The sequence below is a fragment of the Megalopta genalis genome, chromosome 4, assembly GCF_051020955.1.
Source record: "Megalopta genalis isolate 19385.01 chromosome 4, iyMegGena1_principal, whole genome shotgun sequence".
NCBI classification, from domain to species: Eukaryota; Metazoa; Arthropoda; class Insecta; order Hymenoptera; family Halictidae; genus Megalopta; species Megalopta genalis.
The window spans coordinates 26,935,189-26,957,873 of NC_135016.1; the positions used below are offsets into that span (position 1 = coordinate 26,935,189).

The 22,685-nt window shown below is 42.5% G+C and overlaps 1 protein-coding gene across 2 annotated transcripts in view; it reads left to right on the forward strand.

Moving 5' to 3' along the window:
* The window catches only part of Fkbp14 (peptidyl-prolyl cis-trans isomerase Fkb14), a 164,325-nt gene that overhangs the window by 7,575 nt on the left and 134,065 nt on the right, over nt 1-22,685 (forward strand). The window lies entirely within an intron of this gene.

Genomic DNA, 22,685 nt, shown 5'->3' on the forward strand with positions numbered 1-22,685 from the left:
AACAATGTCTCCTCCTTGCATCAGTTCCGAAATATTGATAACAGGGGAAACAAATTTTGTTTCGATGTAGGAGATTATTCGCGTGTAGTATGCAGTAAATTAGAACTTCGTGGATTAACTAACTACTTGTACATTAAAACTTTGCCTGTGTTGTAACTGGTTTAACGGCTCTGTTCTAGAGGATTATGCAGAATCGCGAATAGATGTTCAAAGGTAAAATGTATCGAGAGATGTTCTCCGCCTTTGATTCGTACACCGAATTACCCTATTCATAAAATTCATTTTAATCCGGCAGTGAATTGACGAGCCGAAAATTTGATTTGCCAGCGCGATAAGCTTATCGAATCCCAGATGAAATGAAATCGCTGCTCCGCCGTTCTCTGTATCGTAGATACATAATGAAAGGCCGCAGCAGGAAAAACGATCCTTTCGAAAACACACTGTTCCAATCGATCCGATATTATCGAAAGTTTTCATGAAATTGAATATCCATCGTGTGCCCGCGGAGATACCTCTCGGTCGACCGGCGAATTTGTCCCCATGTAAACTTGCGTCCGTGAAAACTTGCATCATCAAACTCTTTGCGGATCGGGTTCTCGGTGTTGCTGCAGCGGCGAGAAGCGCGCCCTTTGAAACCGCAATATCCCGTGAAATTGTACCGCGATCGGATAAGCGTTCTCTCCCTCCCGTGTTTTCATAATCATTTCCCTAAATCATGGCTCGTTAAAACTGCCGCGGAACGCCCCGTTTTATGCAAAAACGAAACGCCAGGCGTTTGAACGTTTCCCTTTCGGCCTCACGGCGTTTCGAACACCGGAGCACTCCGCTTTGACGCTAGCATTAATTAAAACGTGCAAAAAAAAAAATATTGTAACGGCAAACAGACGCATTTCTCTTTGTGCAGCGTAACGTGTCCTCTTTCCCCGCGACGGCGCGGCTCGGCGTATCGCATTTGAAAATTCCCGTATGCATCGTTTCCGGCTACCTGTCGGAAGATTTTCCTCCATTTTACGCACGCCACCCCCGCATCCGGCCGACGACTTCCTGCTCGTGCCAAGGAACTCTGTTTCCCGATCTGTCTACTATAATATTCACTACGCTGGATATAATATAGTCATGAGTAGACTGTGGATCTTTATGCAATATAAGAATTTTGGGGACGTCGTTGTGAGAAACATAAGTTGGATGGAAATGTCATTCCTTTGTCAACAATTGTAATGAGTTGCGAATAATGTAAGAATATCCTTCAATTCTTCCAACGTCTTTTCAGAGTTTTATATTTATATTATTATTATATTATTAAATTATATTTGTGTTATATTTATATTATTATTATATTATTAAATTATATTTGTGTTATATATTTATATTATATTTTGTTCGTTTATGACATCAACTTTATGTTACAAATGAATAAAATTGCGGTCTAGTCGTGAGCAAAAGTATTGAAACTTCATAATTTACGAATTTACGAATTAAACTACACTTTAATTTACGAATTATTCCGTGAAATTCGCTAAATTTTATGCGCTTTATTTTCCACTGTCCTATTTTCGAAGTTGTAAACCTTCGAAACTCGTGACAAAGATATGACGCAGCGTGGATTATTTTCCATCAATGATGATTTAAATGATCTGAAAGACCTAAACACACGCTAAAGCCAAAATATGACTATCAAAATGTAAGATAAAAATATAACCGTAATTTCTCCATTTTAACCGGCCATACAATACTTCAGGCCATAGGGTTGACATCGAAACTGCATCGTAAAGTTTCCAATGCTCGATGTTATTAAAGCATGGGACATAAAAATCATTCAGCATTGTTTCTACAATTTAGCGCTTCAAACTCATGGATTTACAGTACGAACATTTCACGGAATGAGTTTTAATCTGCGATATGGTTGATTTTTCCAAACGTCGTCGTACAGAATTTTTGAAAGTAAGCTGAAACACGATAAAAATGATGAAACTACAAATCTTCTTGCATTCACAGTACGCAGAAGTTTTCGAAGTGCAAGAAATCGAATTAATTCTCTTTGGAGGTGAATCTAACAAACTTTCGTGAAACAACGAAAGTGAGAATCAAAGAATCGATGGCGAATCTTTTCAGACCGAAATGGCAGCAATGATTTTCAAATCGGACTTGAAAATGCGAATAATACTTTTCGACGGAGCTAATGAGCAAAAACGATTCACGGTCGACGCACGGTTCTCATAATTCCTGGCCAGACCGCTCGAAACGTTATTAAAAAATCCGGAGCCGAGGTCGGATCCGAATCGCGATACATTCGAGAACGGGAATGGTACTCGAGCCAGGTGACCGCGACCGCGTTGTCTCGTCTAAATTGTTTCGTGGGCCGTTACCAATACCGTTAATCGTCGAGCCGGCAGACGCACTGCGCCGGCAAAAGTTAATGCCACGTTTGGAGGTCATGGGGGACGGTGAACTGACGCGGCGCGAGCACACGAGCTCGAGCTCGATATTACGGATGCCACGCACAGTATCGATTGCGGAATATCAAGAGAATTTATCATTTCCACCGGCGAATTTCCCTCGTATCGCTGCGCGGAGAGTTCCAGTGTTCGCTCGTTTCTTTCTAGGAATTCGATCGATTTTTGACTGCTTCTGTCGACAATTTCGCGGCAGCGGTTTGCCAGAATCGATCGAATTCCATGGGCATCAACTTTTGATGACCCTTAGCGCTCCGAAGGCTCCGCTACGGAGACATTTATCATTTGTTCCGTAACTCCGAAGGCTCCGCTGCGGAGCCAAATGTTTTTAGCATACGTTATCGTCGGCGTTAGCAATTGTTATCTGTAGTTAAAACGTGGCAAGTCTGTACCATTACGATTAAACCATTTTTTGACCTTTTCCATGGTTAGCAACATGGAGAAAAATAAATATTACGACGAGAATTTAGAGCCGAGCGATACCGAAGACGTATTTGATTTTGAAGAGTTAAAAGACATTGTGGAAGACAATGTTGGTTATGATTCTGACACTTCGAGTAGTAGTAGCGAAATTATACTACCAAAGAGACGAAGAATGAGAATTATTGAAAGCGAAAGCGAAGATTCGTTGCAAGTCTTGGATGAATGACGCGATGTTACGGAAGAATTACATATTCCAGATAGAATACCTTTTAGTGTATTGCCACAGGTCATTGGACCACAAGTTCTTACAAACATTGAACAGCCGATACGATATTTTAAATTATTTTTCACGGACGAATTGGTAAATGAAATTATAAAGGAAACCAACAATTACGCAGAAAATGTTCTAAACTTGAAAGTAATATCTAGTAACTCTATTTGGCGAAGTGAATACTGTGACACTTGTCCAAGTAAACCCAGAATGTACATGGGAGATTGTTACCAAAGATATCACACCATGGTGAATTACAGAATTTAACATTTATCTTTTATTTACAATAGGAAAATGTATATTTATAAAATAAATAAAATCAAATGCGTTCGCAAGGACGTGTAATCTTTTCCGCTCAAAATAAGACTTTCTTTATCTCAGGCGCTCCGCTCCAAAAATGTGTCGAAGTTGCTGGTATGCAGTACTCGAGAAACGCGCGGAGACATTTGTCATTTGTTCCGTAACTCCGAAGGCTCCGCTGCGGAGCTAGATGTTTTTAGCATACGTTATCGTATGAAATAAATTCGGTAAATGAAATTATAAAGGAAACCAACAATTACGCAGAAAATGTTCTAAACTTGAAAGAAACATCTAGTAACTCTATTTGGCAAAGTGAATACTGTGACACTTGTCCAAGTAAACCCAGAATGCACATGGGAGATTGTTACCAAAGATATCACACCATGGTGAATTACAGAATTTAACATTTATCTTTTATTTACAATAGGAAAATGTATATTTATAAAATAAATAAAATATCGAATGCATTCACGAGGACGTGTAATCTATTCCGCTCAAAATAAGACTTCCTTTATCCCAGGCGCTCCGCTCCAAAAATGTGCCGGAGTTGCTGGTAGGCAGTACTCGAGAAACGCGCGGAGCGCTAAGGGTTAATAAACGCAATTTAATAATAAAGAATGATTCGTTCCTCGGATGCAACTTGCATCTTGGTGTTTTGCGGAATTCCGCGCAGTCTCGCCATTTCTAATTCCCCAAAGCAGCACATTAGGCGGAAGCTTCTACTGCAGTAGAATTTGTAGACCTTGCTCAGACAGATCGATACTTGCGATCGTGCGGAGAGTGTTACCTTGCCTTGAATATTTTATTTGCATCTCCGAGGTTTGAATACGTGCGTCTTAAATAATCGGAAAACGCATCCGTGTTTGCGTTCGCGCGCGGATCCAGCGCGACCACAATGCATCAACGATACAACGATCGTCCGAGCTAGGTCTTCTAGACAAATTTCGCGATCGTCAATTCCTAGTGTCTCGTTACCGACAATGCTATTTCCGTGGTTAGGAATTGTTCATAAGATGTCGGTTTTAACAACTGAATATTCTCGCGAGTATTCGATTAATCGGACGTTTGAACGATCACCCGTCTGGCGTCTAGATATTTAAATACCGAACATTTGGAATTTTCAATGTCTGCCAATAATGTCTGCCGCTTGATTGGCAAATTTAATAACTGTAACACTTCTTTCTGTCTTGTGAACATTAATAGGCGTAATCCAGTCGCTATGATACTTATTTAAAAAAGTCGGCAAGACCTCGGGATTCCTGTTTTCGCTTAATTTTCAGGTGGACTTTGATCCAATAAAATCGAAACTGACAAGCTCGGATTAATCGAATTAGATTTCTAAATCTGATCCGAGATTATTCTCGCTCATACGTGCGTATGTGTATAATTAATTTTCTGAAAATTTAGCAACTCGAGAGAGCAGATTCTTCTTTTTTTTTAACACACTTTCAATTTTACACACTGACTGTCGAGCCGATTGTAACCAAAATACCGAGTATTACAGTTAAACGTGACAGCCAGTGCGTCAAACTGCACAAGATTTGCCCATTAAAGTATTCAAATTTCCGGAAAAATTGCTAGCAGGACTCAAACGAGTTTCGACGAATCACCAAGCGTTCATTTCTGGCTGCGACGAAGGATAATTCCAGCCTGCGGGTTCCATCTTAGCGATCCTCCGACACGGTAGAAACGAGAAAGTGAGTCAACGACGGGTTCGCGCGATGATTAAAAACGTTCTCCCCGGATGCTAGGCGATCGCCACTCGGCCTGCTTTTTCCGCGAAGAGAATCCACTTCTATACCTCCATTCATTCTTCCCAATAAGCTTCGAGGTCGGGCCGAGCACGTGTTTATTGTCTCGCGTTGGGACACTTTGCCAGAGTGCCAGCTAGCGCTCGCAGCGGGTCAAAAACTTATGCTTACACAACATTTTTCCGCGGCAACAATATTCTCTGCAAAAACAACACGGTGCCACTGGCGAGATTTCCAAAAATGTCCTTGCTCCAATTCGACCGAAACTTCGATGATGAAAGCAGTGCTTGAGAGGAGAATATTCGGCGATCACTATAGTTCAATTTGCATTTTTACTATACACATTGGTTGATGAGGTTTATTTGCGGAGTACAGTAAATTCTCCGTAATTGACGCTCAGCTTGGAAACAAAAATGAACAATTTGGAAAGAGAAGATTCAATTATTCGAGCCTTGCACCTCGTTTTTATAATTATTGACAATCGGCAATGATAAAAATATGCCGCGAGGCTCGAATAATCGCATCTCCTCTTCACAAATTGTCCACTTTTGTTTCCAAGCTGAGAGTCAATTAGGGAGAATTTACTGTATGTTATTTGCATTGCCAGTTGTTTATTATGTTGAATTAATTGAACTCCTCACTCTTAATCCACGTTTATTAATATTATTTTAGGATAGTGCTACAAGCGTGACTATAGTAAGCTTGCCGCTAAAAGCCACATTATGTAAATAATGGGTTATCTTGAAATCACCTACTATGTTTTCATCGACACGATTTCAGCAACACCGCATTTCGCCGACATTGTTTATATACCGACACGTTAAAATCACCGACAGATGTTTACATCGACGCTCGTTTCACCGACAAATGTTATTAATATGTGTAAGAAATGCAGAAATAGAGACAACCTGTTCTACTAGGTTTGTGAAAAGAGTGGCGAAAGTAGAAACAGTTGCGAGTGCAGAGGAAGAGTAAGTACAATACGTGTAAATGGAAGTCACATTATTCGCTCTCACGACGCTACAAAACGTAATTATGCGCCAGAAACAGCACGTCTTCAAATTATTACAGTTTGCAATAAAATAAATGAACTTGCTGCAGCTACTGACGCGAGACCATGCAAGATTGTCAAAAATGCGACTGCAGAGACAGAGAATATTATTCAATCAAAACTTCCGAGTAATTCTGCTTTGAAACAGCAAGTTTTTATAAAACCACGAAAAAATCTATTGAACTAAAAATTATTGACGAGCCTAATTTGTCCGACGAAATGTTGAATACTTGGAATGGAAAGCCTTTCGTAAGAGTTATTAAAGAAGAATCTGAATCTGCAGTGCTATTTACAACAGTTGCCCATCATCCTCAGTATCGTAACGTTCCGTTACGCTAAATCCATTTCTTTTTCTACTTAAATAGTCTGTAAAACACAGCATTAATAATAAGTGTGTACGATACGACACACATTCAAACGTATACTGCCAAAAGTTCTAAGTGTGATGAAAACATTTGTCGGTGAAACGAGAATCGATGTAAACATTTGTCGGTGTTTTCAACCTGCCGGCGTATAAACAATGCGGTGAAATGCGGTGTCGATGAAATCGTATCGACGAAAACGTTGTCGGCGAAATAATTGTTGGAGAGATAAACCTGTAAATAATAGGTTGTACTAGTTCGTAAATTAAAATCTCTCTTATCTTTCTACGCCCGCTAGGCTCCATCTATCGAATTTCATGCGCTAATCACAGATCTGCAAACCATTTTTTTCGACTGTTCCCAGTTTTTCAGCAATTCCCGATTTGGAAAAGAACGCAAACTTTTAAATATGTTTAAACGGTGTCTGAGCAGAGCAAGACCAAAATCTTCGTGACCAGATTATTTTATTATTAAGGGTTATTATATATACAGGTTATTTATGTTGTTTATTGTCTGGAAGACAGCAGAAGGACCTGGAATATAAATTTCGTTTATAATCAAGGTTATATTATATATAGGAAGTAAAACAGTTCTGCAGGTTTCTCAAAAAGATCGCATCGACGAAACGACCCTTGCCACTTTCGTCGCCCCCGCACAAAGCTCGAAATAGAAGAAAAGGATCTCGTTACACCACCAGAGCCTTTCTCGTCATAAAATCCGTGACTCGTGGCCACAGCACCTTTGACCCCCTCGCTGAACGGTGGCCGCGTAAAATTTCCATAACATCGTCCTCCGGAAATCGAGTGGACCGCGTTCGCACGGAACTTCGCGTCTTCCAGCGGTACGAGCGTGGACCTGGTCGGGCTGCGCTGGTTTTTCAGCGACCGATATACGATTTCAGCGTCCCCTTATTCCGCTGGCGGCGACATTTACGCGTTCGGCGGTACGCCTTCAGAAAAATGTGCAGCGCGCCTCGCGAGGGAGTGGAATCACGAAAGCGGGATAAACGAACGGGATCGCGTTGATAAAGGGGGGAGGGAGGGGAGAGTGCATTAAAGCCGTGGCACATCGCGAGATATTCGCGAGACAAAAACTGACACGGACCAGAGATTTGCTTTGGGAAAGCGCGGCACGGTCTGAGACAGCGCGAAGCCGGTGACCGAACGAAATGGCACAATTGGCGCGAGGCGACGCGCCGCGACGCCGCCGATCCCACGGACGCCGATATTCCTAGGCGTTGAGGATCGGATCGATGCCACGGCTCTGTGTGGGAACGCGGCTGTCGCGCCGCGTCGGTTTCTTGAGCATCAACACCTGGGAATTTCGGTTTCGAGAATGAGAACGAGCGCGGAGCATCTCGCGAGTAGAAAGTGGAATTCGGAAAAGAAGGTCGTGGAAAATGGCCGAAATCTGGGTTGCTCGGCCACCCGGAACGTTAAAGCGTCGCTCTGTACGCCGAGAGATTGTTAGCAACTTCGCAAATGCGATGGCAGAGTTTTCGAAAAGGTGGATGAATTGGAAGATGCGCTCAGCGGGAATTTCGGTATCGTGAACTTGAAATAATTGTAACTTTCCGAGCAGTCACGGAAAGATACTCGTATAAAACGGCCGAAATCTGGATTGCCCGGCCACCTGGAACGATAAAACGTCGCTCTGTACGCCGAGAGATTGTTAGCAACTTCGCAAATGCGATGGCAGAGTTTTAGAAACGGTGGATGAATTGGAAGATGCGTTCAACGGGGATTTCAATATCGTGAACTTGAAATAATTGTAACTTTCCGAACAGTCACGGGAAGATACTCGTATAAATCGAGACAATCGATAACGTCGCGTGCATTAGAGGAAGCGTAATTACGTTACAAAATGCTGCTAAAGTAGAATACGATATGTTGAGTTTTCTACATGCTTTATTTCTGCTTCGAGAATTCTAGAAGCACGACGATAGGAGTTGATAAAGTGCGTGCGCAAAGAATCGCATACCTACTATCGTGCATGGATAAGATTGCGGCAAACCTGTGCGTCGTGATGCGGCGGCAAGTCGGACAGAAAAAAAACAGCATCGCGGTTCTTAACCTCTTTGCAACCTCGGACGAGATATCTCGCGATTCGAAGGGCGTTTATTGGATACTTCGAATGCGATATCACGGGACTCGACGCTTCTAGTCGTACACGTTCGACAAATTGCCTCGCGTCTCTGTTCGTCGACGTTTGTAACTCGAGGTTGTTCGTCGAACACATAGGGCGAGAATACGTATCCTGCGTGTCGAGTGGATTTTGAAATGTTTCACAAACGAAACTCGTAAGGCAAACAATTTTTGCGAACTATATACAACCATTTTCTTCGCGGGTGCGAACCATCGAGAATTCGTGACGCGTGGAACGTTCGCGTGCGCGATGAAAAAGTTTGAATCGGTACTGCAGAGACGATTAAGTTAATTTCGCCATTTTTTTTTTTCTTGAAAGCGTTGTTTTAACGATCGAAAGAGTTGCTACGTATTCGAACGCAAATGGAGTCCCGAACGTGTTTTTAGTCACAGAAATCACAACGCGAAAGACAAATGATTAATTAATACGATAAACAGAATATCGGAGCGCCCAGTTACGACCGTATAATTCCTGCCAACTGATTTTCCAATTAGCACGTGCTTTTAACGTCGGATTAGCGCGCTCGAGAGATCTCCGTTTAATCCAATCAGCGCAATCTAAAGCTAGATGCTCGTCGACGCGTTAATGATTTGAAATATTCTTTAAAAAAGAAGTCGCATCGTCGGCAGGTAACATTTGATGTTGACCGGTTATTCTGCGCGATAGCAAACGTCCGATACTCGCGGACAACCGTGGTAACTATCGAGCAAAGCCCTCTTAATCCGGCGCTAGAGTTCGAAGAGAAATATCGGGTCGTCGGAAAAAGTTTTAAACTCTTTTTGTGTTTACCAGTAACCTCAAAAAGAGCCAATACTTTCCCGATAGTCCGATAGCTTCGCTGAGCATAAGATGGGCATGTTAATTAGATTACTTCAGCTTCAAACTTTCACGAAATCGATACTCTTTTTATAACCGAGGATCGACCGACCGGAACAGATGTTTTGCAGTACCATTTCGACTACAAATTTTAAGCCTCCGATGATTAAAACCTGATCCGCTTTATTAGAAACGAAATGAAAATTTAATCTTGCCAATCGAAATCGTAATCGAACTTTTTCGACAATTCCCAAAGCCAGAGTTCTAGCCGGGTTTCCCCTCGGATATTTAATTTTTAACGCGAACCGAAAAGTGTCCGAGCAATTGTCGCGTTGCCTCGTTCTCTTAAAACATATTTTTAATTTGTTCGTCTGTTCATCGTGTGATCAGAACATCGTGTTTTATTACAATTTATAACATAGGAAAGCTGGTAAAAATGGCCGGCCTCGCATTTTGTATTTTCACAATATCGAAATTATTTCTTTCGTATGAAACAATTGAATAAAATCATTTGCGAAAGTTTACGTTATAGGAAAAACGACCAAAAGTCTAAACAACTTTGATTTAGTTATTCTTTTAAAACAACACGCGTTAGACACTTTCAGAGCTCGGTAGGTTTGGTGTTGACGAATATGTTAGAAAAATTGAGGATGCCCAGTTATGATTTTACAAGTAAGATCCACTGTTCGAGCGTTAAAATGAAATAGCTGATAAGCAGAGACAGAACAGCGATTTCCAAGTGGCGTTTATCGGTTATCGAAAGGCAACAGTGATTTCTCGCATCTTCGAACACTTTAAGACACGCCGAGCGAGAACTTTCTAAATCAACAAATTCGTAACAAACAAGACGTGTCTATCGATTTATCGGTGGCCATTATCGGTTCGCAGAGATATCGCGAATGGTTCGGGTCAACGATAAGAAATCCGTCGTGCCCGCCTCTCCGCGCCGCGAGTTTGTTCGCGGCACTCCCGTTTTCGCAAACGATCCCCGTATTCTTGGTGTCGTCGTTGTCTCGTTGCCTCTTCTTCGCTCGTTCCTCTCGTTTTTCCGTATCTGTCCCGAGACGACTGTCAAGTTTGGAGGTCTGGTTTATCGGGACAGAAGGTGGAGGCAGCGCGAGGGGGGTCGCCGGGGGGAGGTTACGTCTGTGACAGTTTGCGGGATGCGATCGTTCGTTTCTCGCTCGGTCCCCCTAGGGTTCTTTCTATTTCGCGACTTGCTTGCTCGTGCTAGGCCACGTCGAACGCATGCATGATGCCACGTCTTCGGGAACGTGCGCGATTATGCAAAGCGTCGTCGGATTGACGCGCGTCGCCCGCAGACCGCGGTAAACCACCGATGAACTTTCTATTCGCCGATCGAGTCTGTTGCGCTCGCACGAATTCGCCGGCAATTTATTGCATCCTCTTATTGAATGCCAGCTTTCGCCGGCGAATAGAACGCGTTACACACATCCACGCCAGACGCGATATTTGCTCGCGCCGCGTCGCGCCGCGCTCGATCGATGCCCTCGCGATTCCATCGATTGCTCATCCTGATTCTCCATGCCAGCAAGAAGTTCGTCAGCGAACATTTCGATTCTTCCGTTTCTCCTAGCGTACTTCATCGTTCTTCGTTTTGCTCGAGATGAGACTGCGATACTGGCGAAGAGCTTGCCTTTCGTGGATTTCTTCTTTCCATTATACTTCCATTTAACCAGTTAACTGTGTTTGACGAGTATACCCGTCATGGAGAAGTGGCAGTATTTTGTGTTATGACGAGTATACTTGTCGTGCGTAAAATGTAGTGACCACATTGGCTGTTTAAATTGTAATTTTTGTGAAAACAAAAATATATTCTGAAATTTCAAGATGTTTAGAATATTTTGAGGCCAGACCGCAGAATAAAACAAACAAATAAAACGTATGAATAATTATATGAATAATTCGCGATATTGGTGTTCGATATGCAATGTACCATTATGTATCGTTCCTTGCTTGCTGAATACCACTCTACAGCAGCGATTTGAGTTTTCAACTTTCATAAGTATCTGATTTTTCTTGCGTTTTTCGTTTATTATGTATGCAGTATGTGTTAATGTTGAGCGAATAAGTAAATATTAGTAATAAAATTGTTAATTTTATAAAATAAATATTTTCGATCCAATATTACAACAGCGACACTTACTCTGTGTTTGACGAGTATACTCGTCATCGCTTGATTCTCGCGACACATATAAGTGCGCGCTTTGAAAAGGAGGCGCCACAGCTAACTGGTTAACTCGAAAAAGGACTGATATAAATAAATATGATAAATATGACTGAACAATAAATATGCGTTGTCCTATACGGATTACAAGACCGAACTTATTTAACCTTTTAGGTACGGCTGAATTCTGCGCAAGGCTATTTCTCTGGACGACAGAGTCTGATATGTACTGTACAGAGTCTGATACTGTATATTCTGTCTGTATATACAGGGTGTCCCAAAAATGTCTCGCAATCCGAAAGTGGCGGGTTGCTCAGGTCATTTGAAGCAACTTTTTCCTTTACAAAAATTAAAAATTTTCTCCGAGGTACCGTCAACGAGTTATTAACGAAAAACAGTGAGAACAGAGATCATCTGCCGCGAGAGGTGGCCGAGCCAACGGCACCAGCGGTCGAGCGGTCGAATCCCAGCTCAGCTGGCGCGAGGCGGCCGAGTCAGCGGCGCCAGCGGTCGAGCGGTCGAATCCCAACTCAGCTGGCGCGAGGCGACCGAGCCAATGAGCGGAACTGGGCTTCGTGCGCTGGTTGGCCGGGCCGCCTCGCGTCAGCCGTACTCGATTCTTATTGGTCATTGTTTTTCGTTAATAACTCGTTAACGGTGCCTCGGAGAAAGTTTTTGTAAAGGAAGAAGTTGCTTCAAATGATCCGAGGAACCCGCCATTTCCGGATTGCGAGACATTTTTGGGACACCCTGTAGACTGTTGTAAATCTATGTGAAGACAAAAGAAATGTGAAACAATGCATATGAAGACGATTATTTGATTCAAACGATGATCGAGTGAGCTACTAGAGCAAGCCACTATAGTGGCGCGTCGTCCAGAGAGATGACATCCGCGAAAGCCACTATAGTGGCGCGTCGTGCCTAAAAGGTTAATCAATTCATCATGTTGATTGCAATGTATGCTTCTCGAAGAACTATTCGGAAGACAACAAAATCCCACCTGTTTAAAAATTGACAACCGAAGACGAAGAGCTACGAGACCTTTCCACTATTTTGACTTGGAACAATAATTTATAAATCGTGCATAAATTGTTTAAAGAGCTGTATCGAAGATGCGACGAGGCCAAAAGACAATGGACGTGCATAAACGCTACAGTAATGTCTCTCTAATTGAGGCTCAGATTGTCCATAAAAATGGATAATTTGGGAAGAGGAGATACGATTATTCGAGTCTTGCGGTTCGTTTTTATAATTACGAATTGTCAACAACCATAAAAACGAGCCGCAAGGCTCGAATAATTGTATCTCCTCTTCCGGAATTGTCCATCTTTGTGCACAATCTGAGCGTCAGTTAGGGAGACATTACTGTATACGAAGTGTTCATCCTCGGACATCACAAGTCCGAAATAATTCAAACCAGTTAATGCATTATTGTTCGCCGAAAGGCCGGAACCATAAACGCGCATCAAGCGATCGATTATTTCGTTAATTAGCATCCGTTCGAAATGCTGCCATGGGTCCCTTGGAAATAGGTGGACGTTAATCGTCGATAATGCCAGCCTTGAACGAAGCCATTATTAAATTCAATTAAAAACTGTTTATTGCGAGGTGTAACACGATTGTACGGCGAACTGGATTATTGCGGGCAGCTTATTCGATCGCGTTCCCCGCGAAATTCGGTCGCAGGCGCCAGCACGGTGCTCGCGAGCCCGTGATATTAGGAGATTTTACTGCACCGTTGCGCTTCGGGTCTGGGCTTCCCGAACGAAAATCAGACACGTAGAATGTAACGAGATCGGGTGCGCCTGGAACGAGAAGGTAGCCCGGGGTACTTCGTCGAGATTGCGTCCTGCACTCCTTATCTCGCCGTTTTATTCGCCGCGTTCCCGATTAAATCGCGACCGAAGATTGCATTATGCAACGGGAACGGAGGCCGAGTGCGGACGACCGACTAAACGGGTTCACTTTCGCTTTTAAGCTGCTCGCACGTTCCGACTTCATGCTTCGCCGAAGAACATCGACGCATATCGAATGCTCCCCCGCATCAGCATCCTTGTGGTGGCGCTCCTCCGATGACAATTACATCATTGTACACGCTCTTCTTGGACTGGTAGATTTCTGCACAAGTTTCCGTTGCTTAATTGCTTCTCTCGATAGATAAGGGTTAGTAGTAATCAGTCACAGTGACCCACAATAGTGTTCGTACATCTTTTAAAACGCAATAATTTTTTTAAAACTGAGCTAAGTGACTTGAACTTTCTTTTAGACGATAGCGGGGCGAGTCTACCAAAACGCTTTTCTAAAATTTTGCTATCATTTAGTTGAGCTTCAAAAAATTTATTACGTTTCAGAAGGTGTACGAACACTTTTGTCGGCCACTGTATGTAATACCAAAGGTTTATTGCTGAGTTGACAGTAGCTTCGGTTGGCTTGAACATGCAGATAGGAAAGCTTGATAGATTCGGTATAGCAAATCTTCAAGATAAAAAAAACGGTTTTTTGACATGTAGAGTTAGAATTGTAAAGGTCTGTTCGAGAGAAATAAGTAGATCAAGTCGTTCGTTGGAGCGTATATTGCATTAAAACTCGTGCATCTTCTTAAGAATCTTTCTTTCGTGATTTAGACACCGGGTTCCATTGTAAATCGTTAGATTCGTTGAATAATTGGTCATTCAGCAGCGTCGAAAGAACTGATTTGGAATATTTTTCGATCGAACGAATAGAACCGTTTCGGAAGCGCGGCTTAAAACGCAGTTGACCGTGTACTTGTAGAAACTTATAGTCGTAAATTATTCGTCATTTCATGAATTTCTACACAAGTACCTTGTAATCCCATTCGATTGATATTGCGATACAGGACGGATTTATAGCTAATACCAATGACACGTTGTTCCCGTATCCCTTTGATACGGTGCCGCGGAATATTCTGGAATCGATACACGTCTGTACCAGCGGCCGCATCATTGAATTAGTTGCATCGCTAATTAGGATACCCCAAGGAAAACGTAATAGGCGCGAGTGCATACCATACAGGATATTGGAAAGGAAAAAGTATTGGAATTTGCAACGCGTCGGAAGCGCGGAAGGACGGGCCAAAAAATCGAACGACCGATGCCGCGAATGCCCGCGGTGCGGCGGCGAAAATAATTGAATAGGGAAGGGCTCGGGTTACATCGCGTTTCTATCCGATTACGTGTCGCGTGTGTCGTCGCATTCCTATGCCAATGACATGGTTACGAGGTTGAAATCGGTCATAGCTCTCTGCGCGATGCGAGCCGGTCGCGCGTACCCGTTTACGCAGTCGATTATTTCGTCGCGTTTCAACGGGATCCGACGCGACGCGAGACTACGGGGCTCAGCTTAAATGTGTTTACCGAACGAAACCGTGTAGTCGGCCGTCGTTTAACGAGGGAATCACGACGGATATTAACGGCCGGATCCGAGGCTTATTCCGTTACACACGCGCATTATTATCTGATTTTAGTTTTTCCGCGGCTGTTGGTCTCGCGTGCGATCGCGACTCGATTAGATCCGATTGCATCGCCGGCCATCGAATCTCTGGATTCTAGATATCGCTTAATCCGTCCCGCTTGTTCACCGTAGATAACTCATTCTTGCGACCGGCAGTTCGTATATCGAGAAATTCGGACATGATCGATGAAGGTTGACCGCTATTCGGACGTCAGAGACGTATCAATTCCGCGGAAAACGGACCGGCGAATTTAGCGACGCGAGGTCGATCGCGAACGTGTCACGAGGTGGAAAATTAATGAAGCGTGCTGGGAATAATTACCGAGACCGAGGGAGCAAAATCTCCACGGTTCAATTAGGATCACTTGGTTTTGTCACGAGAGGGTGTCCAAACTATTCGGTTGACGCGGAAGTATTGAATTTGACCTCGGAAGTAAATGTATGCAGTTCGTATTCTTCTTCTTCTTCTTCTTTTATTTAAGCGCATCTTGAACATCTTTCTTTGAAAAACGTTTTCGTTTTTCTACCCCTTTGCGTTCGAAGACATTTTAATACTAAACATATCAAAACGATTGTACACACAGTTTTTATTTTCAGATTCTTGAAATTCTGAAGACTCTTTCTAAACAAACGATTGAAAAATAAATTCCTTAGTTCTACATAAATTCACTCTTGTATTTCATAAAGCGCGTTACATATTAACGCGTTCCGTGCCGAGATTTTTTTACTCGAATCTTCACACTTTGATATTTTACTAAAACTTGATGTATTACGTGCAATTATTAATTCTCGTACACGTAACAACGTAACAAAAACTTATCAACGCCCATTCTTGCGGTGGAAATTGATTCTTCGGTTCTAAATTTCTTGTAAACAATTTGTTCAGTTCACTGAGTAAACATGCAAGCGTGTACCATCGATGGTACACGTGGCACGGAACGTGTTAATCACTTTCGGGTCTTGCTAGATTTCGTCTTAACTCCACTTTATACATGAAGAAATTTGACGACGTAAGAACGCTTTTGGAACGTCGCACAAGAATAGTTCAATCGTCGGTATCGAAGTATGATACGTCTCTTTCGCAGAGAGCATGTCATAATTTCTCTCGTATAAAGTCACTAGAGAGGACTCTCGATGTGTATCGATCCTCCAAGTGCCGTGAAAAGTCTGCGGGAGTTCGGGAATTTGCAGCTCATTATTCCGCAGAAAGTTATGAAATGAAAAGAGTTTGGTAGTGTTCAACACGGGATCACGTCCTTATTTACTAGTGCTATTAGAGAGTTTATTTTGTCTGCGAACGCTTGCATCAACTTCCTGAATTCGAATCCTCCGCGTGCCTAAAACAGAATCAAGCAAACGTAGCATATTCTTGAACGAAAGTCCGATGGTATTTCTGTTTTTATGGACTCCTAGTAAACTAAATTGAACTAAAGTTTATCGCCAATTCCAATTTAGAATACTCCGGAAAATTATCTACCGGGAAACCCTCCTATTTGTCTATAGACTGCGAATTTTATGCGTTCGTAAGAAAACCGAGAAGGCGTACCAAAATTGTTATAACCGGGATAATAATAATTACTTGGATTCTCCGTTCCAAAGAAATGGAGTACGTTCGTTACTACGTTGTCGATTGATTTGGACCGAGCTTGGCAGAGACAACTCAACGCGCAGCTTTCAGCATGCATCGGCAAGGTGAGATGAAAAGCGAGGAATCTGGACCAAGTCTGGCCCACGAGTGCGGTGCACCTCCACTTGCGAAATCTTTGAACGATTCGGGATGATCAAACGCCGCGAGACGTTGTTACACGGTCCATATACTTAGCAGCGTCCCAGGAACTTTATCCTAGTAATAATCGTTGAGAAACTTTATAGAAGATCCGATGCAGACGAAACTGCAGCAACTGGCACTGCCCTCGCCGCCGACGATCGCTAGCGACGCGAGGCGATGCGACGACGTAATTTGCTCGAGGCTTTGCTCCTGGCTCTTCTCGGATGCAACCGAAAACGCTCTCCTGCCACTGGAAGCTGGAAGCATCACCGTCGCCGACTAAAAGCTCTGCTTCGCTCGAGACCCTCTGTCAGAGAAACCTGGTCAAGCATGTATCTCAGGTTCGAAGGCAGCGTTTAGAGCCTCTGGAGCCTTACCTGTCGTAGGTCTAACACTTTAGACACCGCTGCACTGGTTGCTCGAGCCTCTTTTGAAAGCCGATGGCTGACCGAGGATCGACCAATCGGTGTTGCAATCAGCATTCGTTAATTGCTGGCTCTAACAGCACAATAAACTTGTCTGTCGCGTTGGTCCAAAAATGCGAATTCCGGAATACAGTGATGTTTCTCTAATTGACGTTCAGATTGTCCACAAAAATGGACGATTTCGGAAGAGGAGAGCTTTCCGTTCCAAGTATTCAACATTTCGTCGGACGAATTAGGCTCGTCAATAATTTTTAGTTCGGTAGATTTATTTTTTCGTGGTTTTATAAACATGCTGTTTCAAAGCAGAATTACTGGGAAGTTTTGATTGAATAATATTCTCTGTCTCTGCAGTCGCATTTTTGACAATCTTGCATGGTCTCGCGTCAGTAGCTGCAGCAAGTTCATTTATTTTATTGCAAATTGTAATCATTTGAGGACGTGCTGTTTCTGGCGCATAATTACGTTTTGTAGCGTCGTGAGAGCGAATAATGTGACTTCCATTTACACGTATTGTACTTACTCTTCCTCTGCACTCGCAACTGTTTCCACTTTCACCACTCTTTTCACAAACCTAGTAGAACAGGTTGTCTCTATTTCTGCATTTCTTACACACATTAATAACATTTGTCGGTGAAACGAGCGTCGATGTAAACATCTGTCGGTGATTCTAACGTGTCGGTATATAAACAATGTCGGCGAAATGCGGTGTTGCTGAAATCGTGTCGATGAAAACATAGTAGGTGATTTCAAGATAACCCATTATTTACATAATGTGGCTTTTAGCGGCAAGCTTACTCTATAGTCACGCTTGTAGCACTATCCTAAAATAATATTAATAAACCAGGATTAAGAGTGAGGAGTTCAATTAGTTCAACATAATAAATAACTGGTAATGCAAATAACATACAGTAAATTCTCCCAATTGACTCTCAGCTTGAAAACAAAAATGGACAATTTGTGAAGAGGAGATGCGATTATTCGAGCCTTGCGGTTTATTTTCATAGTTACGAATCGTCAAGAACTATAAAAATGAGCTGCAATATCTCCTCTTCCCAAATCGTTCATTTTTGTGCAGAATCTGAGCGTCAATTACGGAGACATTATTGTAGTATCTGTTGAGACAGAATCGACGACGGATGATCGTCGTGCTATAAATTCATGGGTGCGGTGAAATGTTCCTTTGAAAACTTTGATATAACGAGATCTCGCTGCGCGACACGCTGCTACAAGATCAGTTGCAAGAAGGCGAAGTTGTGGAAGTAATGATAACCGGAGAAAAACGTGACGATACTTTAGACGAGCGTTGGATTCGTGTCACACCCCCTGATCCGTCAGTTTCTCGCTGGTTTCGATTGACTCCGAAGTTGCCCTGGGATTCCTAATGGATATCCGAAGTTCCTTCCTCGAACAACCGTGAAAGAACGATCATTTTCTGCGGCCAGTCGCTTCGCTCGCGAAACTTCGGCCATTACTGTCGGTCACCGGCGAATATACCGCACAATGTGCAAGGGGACACTCGTACCGGAAGACACTTGCAAGAAAATGATCAATTACATCGCGAGGAAGTAGTGAAATTAGAACTTCGGGGGAAACGCCGGCACTTTCGGCATCTCGTGTGCCGATTCGATCCGATACGATAAGAGCACGGCGGGTGTCACGTCGAATGAGAACGTTGCACTCGATAATACGAGTTTCTACACTTCGTTTCTGTTGGGATTATGGAATGAAAATGAATATGATTCTAATACTTTGCTTAAAAGGACTTTATTTATTCTCTTTAATGAGAGAAGGTATATGAGCGAAACCGATCGAGCGATCAAACTCTACTGAGAGTCCGGTAAGAAGAAACGCTTCTTTTATACTCTTTTTGGGTTCGTCGTGTCCACCAATCAGAGACGTTTTATTTGTCGCGTCTTACATTGTATACGTGACGGTTAGGGCACGAAGTACATCAAAAGGTACCGGCGATGATGTATCGCGGCATCTAATATATATAGATTACGTCACGGTCGCTTGCCCGCTGACGGAGCCGGCGAAATGTAAACCGATATCTTAACTGAAGATATCTTACTAAGTAAACTATAAATTAATTTTTGTTCGAGGATAAAATTCCAACAGTTTCATACATTAATTTCCAATTGTATTCAATCTGACGTGAAACATTGTCTAACATTGTGCGGTAACGGTTGTGGTATTGTTTGCGTTGTAAATTGTGCGTCGCGTAAATAGCACTCCGTGTTGCGTGAAGCGACAACACTCGATTCGCAGGAGGTCGCTTCTACGATTCGATTCTGACGAAAGTTTCGGTGCTATCGGATACTTTACGTCATAGCATTTTTTGACTGTCGGATCCGTAAAGATTAAATTTGCTTTCATCCGAAAATATTACATCATTCCACCACCAGTTGTCTTTGTAAAAATATTCTTTTGCAAATTTAAGACCGACAGTGAAACACGGTGGTAGGAGTGTAATAGTGTGGGGTTATAGTTTTAGTGGGGTCTGGTCTGTAGGTGTGGGTGAACTAGTTTTTATCCAAAAAGATTTTTCATTTTATATAAAATTAATGTAATTCATTCACTGTCCGAATATTTTTGCGACGTTAAATTTTGTCACAATCTTGTTTATCGCTTATTATACAAAAGAACATGTGCAATAAATAAACAAAATTTATGTTTCTACTTACTTTAAAAAGTGCTTTATTATATGAGAAAACAATTGATTCAATAATACTATCATAAACAATAAAAAGAAGCAATAATTCTTCTAACAATATCGTGTCCGAATATTAATGTGAGTATTTCTGTTTGGAAACTGAAATTGCGTTCATTCGTTGCTGTTAAATATTCAGTGGAATGAAAGATGCGTTAAGTTATAAAGAATCTTTATTAGGTGCTATGTTTTCGATGCTTATAGACTGAGAGCGAGAGACCTACCATAATCTTTACGATGGTAATAATCGAAAGATTGCGACGTTGCTATACATTGGATTCTTAACAGTTATTCTACGTATTTTCGAATACGAAACGATGCTTTGTGTCGGGTACGACGACCCGCGATCTGATGATAGCATTTCCAAACTGTCGTTATAATTCCGGAATTTTTTACGCTCCTCAAGGTAGACATATTTCGTCCACAATTCTAATAACTCGCGATATTTGTCCCTCGTTTGCCTGAGTTTATTTTCGCCTGCTGCTTCGGTTGCTCATAATTGTCTACGAGAAAGTCGAGAAGCATCTCGCGTCTTCCACGTAATCACGCCAACTTATCTCGGCGACCGCATTCCAAACAACTCTCATTGAAACAGTTTACCCGAACTACGAATTCCATTTACACGGGTTCGTTTACACGGCCGGTCGTTCCTGTTCCGCGGTGTCGCTAATAATTACGACCGTTGCGGGACAGGCTTGCTGTTGGAGAAAGTTGAAGTTTCCGGCGGCATGCGGAGGCTTGTTTAGTTAAATAGATGAGATGTGTAACGGAGGCGCCGCGCCGGTTAAATTAATGCGGTCTACGTCTGTTCCGCACGCCTCGGCTGTCTCTCAAGCGCACGCAGTACCGTAAAATATACGCAAGCGTAGAACAGACAGACAGGCACCATGAATTCGCCCGGCGTTAGATACCGGCCGTGAAGCGCCGCCAAGCGCCGCGCAGCACCGCGTGGCGCCGGCAGAAAATTATATCGTCGAGGAGGCTTCGATTATCGACGGCCAGTGACTCAAATAAATTCGGAACGGCATCTTGGAATTATTTGAGAGAAGACATCCTGCTTCGTGAGCAAGCAAATGGAACCTCCATGACAGAAAGATATTTTAACCCTTAGCGCTCCGCGCGCGCGCGTTTCTCGAGTACTGCCTACCAGCAACTCCGGCAAATTTTTGGAGCGGAGCGCCTGAGATAAAGGAAGTCTTATTTTCAGCGGAAAAGATTACACGTCCTTGCGAATGCATTTGATATTTTATTTATTTTATAAATATACATTTTCCTATTGTAAATAAAAGATAAATTAAAAATTTTGTAATTCACCATGGTGTGGTATCTTTGGTAACAATCTCCCATGTGCATTCTGGGTTTACTTGGACAAGTGTCACAGTATTCACTTTACCAAATAGAGTTACTAGATATTTCTTTCAAGTTTAGAACATTTTCTGCGTGATCGTTGGTTTCCTTTATAATTTCATTTACCAATTCGTCCGTGAAAAATAATTTAAAATATTGTATCGGCTGTTCAATGTTTGTAAGAACTTGTGGTCCAATGACCTGTGGCAATACGCTAAAAGGTATTCTATCTGGAATATGTATTTCTTCCGTAACATCGCGCCATTCATCTAAGTCTTGTAACGAATCTTCGCTTTCACTTTCAATAACTCTCATTCTTCGTCTCCTTGGTGGTATAATTTCGCTACTACTACTCGAATTGTCAGAATCATAACCAACATTGTCTTCCACAATGTCTTTTAACTCTTCAAAATCAAATACGTCTTCGGTATCGCTCGGCTCTAAATTCTCATCATAATATTTATTTTTCTCCATGTTGCTAACCATAGAAAAGGTCAAAAAATGGTTTAATCGTAATGGTACAGACTTGGCACGTTTTAACTATAGATAACAATTGCTAACGCCGACGATAACGTATGCTAAAAACATTTGTCTCTGCAGCGGAGCCTTCGGAGTTACGGAACGAATGACAAATGTCTCCATAGCGGAGCCTTCGGAGCCCTAAGGGTTAAAGTTTCCTGGAACATTGCACATTTTATTGGTAAACGAATGAACTAATAAAATCCCACCGCTTAAAAAAGAAAAATAGGAAACGAAGATAGAAAGCTATACGAATTTTCCTCTATCTTACAGAACGCTAATTTTTCTTGTCGATTTTTACGAGAGAGGAGCACTGGTTGATAACTTCATAGATATTATCGTTTTTATAGATATTATCTTTTGATCATCGAAGACGGCTTCATCTGTTGAACGAACGGTGCTTTCAAGAAATAATTAAAAGCACAGTCACAGTGGCGGACCCTTTAAAGAAGCCGTTACACATCCCCGCAATTACTCCAGATCACTGAACCGCCCCCGTCGAGCCTCCATTCAAATAAAGGGACCCCCAGCAGTGACCAAGAAAGCTTAATAACAGTAATCGTTCCGTGCGGCGAACTCTTATTTCCTGAAGAGCGGAGCGTCGTCAAGAAGGGAGCAAGGTACTCTCGGCCCAGCTAAAAAGCAACCCTTCATTCCTGAAAGGACGATAAATTCCTACGGTGTT